We start from the raw sequence: 4,811 nt of genomic DNA on the forward strand, positions 1-4,811 counted from the left end.
GCCACTTGTATGCCTGGTTTTCCACCGATAGTGACGTGTGCAAAGCTTGAAGTCGAGTCGCTGGACGTCCGTGTATTGTTTTCTCATAATTGGTGTATTTTTCCATGTGAGAAGTCCCACCTCGGGGCGACCTTGTGAATAAATCCCATCAATACAGTTCACAGCCAAAACCATGTCGGATACGGAGAACGACCGTATTTCACCAAACAGTGTGTGTGTGTGTGTGTCTCTGTCTCTGTCTCTGTGTGTGTGTGTGTGTGTCTCTCTCTCTGTGTCTCTCTCTCTCTGTGTGTGTGTGTGTGTGTGTGTCTCTCTCTCTGTGTGTGTGTGTGTATATAGATTCGTTCCGGGCAGCCTGACAGGTGCTGGAGGCAGAGGACCTGCAACTCCTGCAAATGTAAATTGTAATTGTGTGCGTGTGTGATTTAATGTGTGTGTAATTTGTCTTTAAGTTTATTTTATAAATATAAATTGTGTGAAATAAAGATATTTTCTATTGAAATAAACATGTGTTTGTGCTTCATCTTCATGCATCATATTGAACATATTCAGAATATATGAATGCTGGGTAAATGAATTTGCATTGGGAGGTGGTGAGGTTGGCGGCAGCAGGCAATGTCCTCCACCAGCAGGGGAGGTGAAGAACATTCAGGGGCTCTGACGCCCTCCGCTGGCAGCTCCCCTGCTCCACTTGCTCCACTTGCTCCACTTGCTCTACCTGTCAGTCAAGGGTCCTCCGTGGCGCTGCAGGTCTTGCTTTTTCCAATTTTAGTATATGTGCTATGGAAATAAGACAACTATACTAAGTTCCTGAGGGGTATGTGAGGCCTTCTACCTGCAGAGGGCCTCTATCAGGGTGCTGGAGCCGGGACCACGTGAGGGAACCGACAACCGGGTTTAAACGCCCCTCTCTCTGGGCAGGAAACACAGGTCTGGGAGCTGCCCTGAACTGCACTCGGATCCAGAACCTGGTCTTACGCGGTCTGACCCACTTCAGGTTCTGCCCGCCCTGCTGAGGAACCCAAGAAGCTGCTGGGAAATCTATGCGGAGAGGTCGTCTACGTCACTGGGTCAGGATTGGTGAGCGGCCGACGAGAGGACAGAAGGATCTCTCACAGCTCCGCCCACATTCCTGAGACGGGAGGAGGAGGAGGAGAGAGAGAGAGGTTGAGGATCCACAACGACAGAAGTGTGTTTTTAGCAATCAGGACTGTTTCTATTCTCTCTTAACATTATGTGGGTTCTTCCTGCTTTACTACTTCCTGTTTTCATTGGTGCAGTTTCACAAACCCACCAGCAGGCGGCGCACTATGACCGCTGTGTGGAGAGAGAGGCGCTGCGGAACGAGGGAAACTAAATGAAAATGTCCTCTGTGTAAATTATTTTGCTCTTTAGTATTTGTCATTATTAAACGGTGTAAAAATAAAGTAAATAAACGTATTGTAACGTTCATCGGGTTTCTCTTCATAAGTTAAGTTGTAGCCTACTCATAGCAGATAGAGGACTCACTCAAGTTGCAGTGGTCACGAAAATAAAACAATAGTTTAAAGTTTCATCTTTCCATTTAAGCTGTCCAGGTTCCTCAGAAAACATCCAGTTCATGGACCCTGCGAAGGCCACAAAGCAATGGGAGCTGCCACGAGACACCCACATCAAGAGTTGGTGAGAGTAAGAGAATTAGTTGCATATCTCAAATTGTGACTGAAATGTTAACGAAAACACTAGAGATGCACCGATCAGGTTTTTGGTGCCGATCACCGATCACTGAAATCAGTATCTTCCGATCTGATAATACCGATCACCGATCACGGTGTTGATTGAAGCATTCTATTTATTGTGTCGCATTATTGCCGAGGACTATGAGGAAATACATATAAAAAGCAACTCAAACATTAAAGAAATTACAGATTTCTTCAAACATTTAGGACTTTTACTTTGAAAAATGTCCTAATTGATACATTCAAATTGTTTGATTGCTATTGTAGGGGATTTCAGATATGTATGGAACACGTCTGCATTATTCATTTCCTGGAACTCTTGGGGAAATCTATATACAGGACTTTTCTTAACATACAAAAGTCTGACTTATTTTTATAAACTCTTCCTTGGTACACTCAAAATGTGTTAATGCATAATTTAAGCTAAATCTCAGAAAAGATCTATAAAGATACAAAATCAGTTCATTGTTTACTTGTGTATGATTTGTCGACATCTTATTTTGATAAACGGATGTTGTTTCACGTGGTTCTTTCCGCTAACTTTGCAAAACCGGATGTTGTCTGTTGTATTCTGAAACTGGGCACTTTGCAGATGATGGAAAACAGGCTTCCGGACGCGCGTGGATTAAGTTAAACATTTAATAGCAGGAAGGGTAAAACAAACAGTCAAGGCTCACGATCGTGATCTTCATCGGCTCCTCCGCCCTCCTTCCGGCGTCGAGAATACCTGTGGAAGAGAGCGATCTCTCTCAAAAACGGAGTTTCATACTCCTCTCTGTTTCCGGTCAAAACGTCACTTCCGGTTCCGTCGCTAAAGTATTTTCACAATAAGAGTCCCGTCTCGTTATTGTCCGCATTAAAATCACTTTCACAATAAAAGTCCGGTGTTGTAAGTCACTTCACGGAATTCAACCGGCCTCGTCAATCTATAATACGAACATACAGTCACTCTCCATTTTTACAAATATACATGACCAAGTAACAAGTGGTTTGTTTTTAACTGATATCAGTGATCATTTTCCTATTTTTGTGATCCTCCATAATTTAAAGGTTAACTGTTCAGTTGGCCTAAGTGAACCTTCCTGTAAATTGATAAGAATAAGAACACCTGAGAGAATTGAGGCCTTCAAGATGGAACTTAAAAACAACAGCTGGAATGAGGTATATGCTGATGACCCAAATCAGGCCTATGATGCATTTTTCGCCAAATTTTTGCAGTTATATAATAAGCATTGTCCTATTAGAAGCTGTCGGGTAAATAATAAATATATAGGAAAGCCATGGATGACTAAAAGTCTACAAAGAGCATGTAAAAAGAAAAATTTACTTTATAAGAAATATATACAACAGAGAACCAATGAAAGTGAAGGAAAATATAAGTTGTATAAGAATAAACTGGCTTCCATTATGAGATCACAGAAGAAGGAATACTATAATAAAATACTAGAGGATAGTAAAAACAATATTCAAAGAACTTGGAAAGTCATCAATCAGATTATCCGAAATAAAGGCTACAAATCTGAATTTCCATGTTATTTTCTAAATAGCTATGATGCGAAAGTGGACGATTGAAAAAGTATTGTTGATGATTTTAATGATTATGTTGTGGGTGTTGGAACTACTCTGGCCCAAAAAATAGTTGTGCCTGATAACAAAGATCAGTTTGATAACCTCATTAAGGACAATTTAAATTCCATGTTTCTTTGTGCGGTAAATGAAACTGATATAATAGAAATTGTAAAAAAATGTAAAAACAAAAGATCTTCTGATATATTTTCTATTGATATGGTAATCATTAAAGAAGTAATTGATTGTATTGTAGGACCTCTGACCTATATATGTAATCAGTCTTTTCAAAAAGGTATTTTTCCTAATAAAATGAAAACAGCAAAGGTAATACCAACATTTAAAAATGGAGATAAGCATTACATGGATAACTTCCGACCAATATCCCTACTTCCTCAATTTTCTAAAATATTAGAGAAATTATTCGTACAAAAATTAGATCTCTTTATAAGTACAAATAAATTATTGAGTGAACATCAGTATGGATTTAGGAAAAATAGAACTACTACTCATGCAATGATGGAGATGGTGGAAGGAATAACAAAGGCAGTGGATGATGATGAGGTTTCTATTGGTATTTACATTGACCTCCAGAAGGCTTTTGATACCATTGATCACAGTAAATTATTGAGGAAATTGGAGAAGTATGGGATCAGAGGGATCGCTCACTCCTGGTTGAAGAGCTACTTGGAAAATAGACAGCAGTGTGTGCAAGTTAATGACACGGTATCAGGATTTAGGAAAGTTACCTGTGGAGTACCACAGGGATCAGTGATTGGACCAATACTTTTTATACTTTACATTAATGATATTTGTAATGTCTCTAACACATTAAAATGTGTCATTTTTGCTGATGATACCAACTTATTTTGCTCAGGAAAAAAATGTAAGGACCTTTTGTTAGTTATTGAAAAGGAACTAGGAATTATTAAATCTTGGTTTGATGTCAATACATTATCACTTAACATAAAGAAAACAAAATTCATGGTTTTTGGAAATCAAATGGAATTAGAGGGGGATATTCAGTTAAAATTCTGTGGTGATAAAATTGAAAGAGTTTTTGAGACAAAATTCATCGGGGTCATTATTGATCATAAAGTAACATGGAGACAACATATTGAATATATAAATGGTAACATTTCCAAGTCAATAGCAATACTGTATACATGTAGAGATGTACGAACTACTAAGGCTTTGTACATAATCTATTGCTCACTCATACTTCCATATCTAACTTATTGTGTGGAAGTGTGGGGTTCGACCTATAAAACCTTTTTAAATTCAACAGTTGTGTTACAAAAACGTGCGATACGCATCGTGAATAATGTCGGCTACTATGAGCACACAAACCCTTTATTTTACAGATCACGTGTTATGAAATGTAATGATTTGGTTTATTATAAAATAATGCAGACAATGTACAGAGCTAAAGCAAAGTCACTGCCAGACTGTGTACAAAGTTTATTTTCAATACATGAGTGTAAATATGATTTGAGAGATGTTTGCAAGTTCACGGTACAAAAGGCT

This window comes from Pseudoliparis swirei, chromosome 8 (genome assembly GCF_029220125.1).
Source record: "Pseudoliparis swirei isolate HS2019 ecotype Mariana Trench chromosome 8, NWPU_hadal_v1, whole genome shotgun sequence".
Classification (NCBI taxonomy): domain Eukaryota; kingdom Metazoa; phylum Chordata; class Actinopteri; order Perciformes; family Liparidae; genus Pseudoliparis; species Pseudoliparis swirei.